The sequence below is a fragment of the Penaeus monodon genome, chromosome 34, assembly GCF_015228065.2.
Source record: "Penaeus monodon isolate SGIC_2016 chromosome 34, NSTDA_Pmon_1, whole genome shotgun sequence".
Classification (NCBI taxonomy): domain Eukaryota; kingdom Metazoa; phylum Arthropoda; class Malacostraca; order Decapoda; family Penaeidae; genus Penaeus; species Penaeus monodon.
The window spans coordinates 34,595,611-34,596,033 of record NC_051419.1 but is presented as its reverse complement, the minus strand read 5'-3'; positions in this window follow the sequence as shown (position 1 = coordinate 34,596,033).

Here is a 423-nt window from a genome sequence, read left to right as displayed (position 1 = left end):
CACAACCACACAAGATATTTGTGTGTGAGCAAATTATTAAATAGTGGTATTGAAGAGCCCTCTGTTGCTTCAACATTATCACCATGTTCCCAGTACCCACAAGGCCTTCATTACTCTCTTATACTGGAGCATGCAGGGATGAGTGTTAAGTAAACCATAAAAGTGTACAATAGTTTGGTCAATTTATTTCCTATCTTCTGGATCTGTTACTGGTTTTGTATGATATATAATTTTTCCCTACCAGTTAGCAAGGAAAATATGAAGGAATGTAATTGGTTTTCCTTTCTTTAAGGAAAGACAGATTAAGGTTTTGAAAACTATTTTTTAACCCTGTGTGCTCCCATATTCTCTATGCTTGTGATTTTTTTTACACTTGAAAACTTCATGAAACAAATAGAACACCAAGCGTTCTATACAATGTCT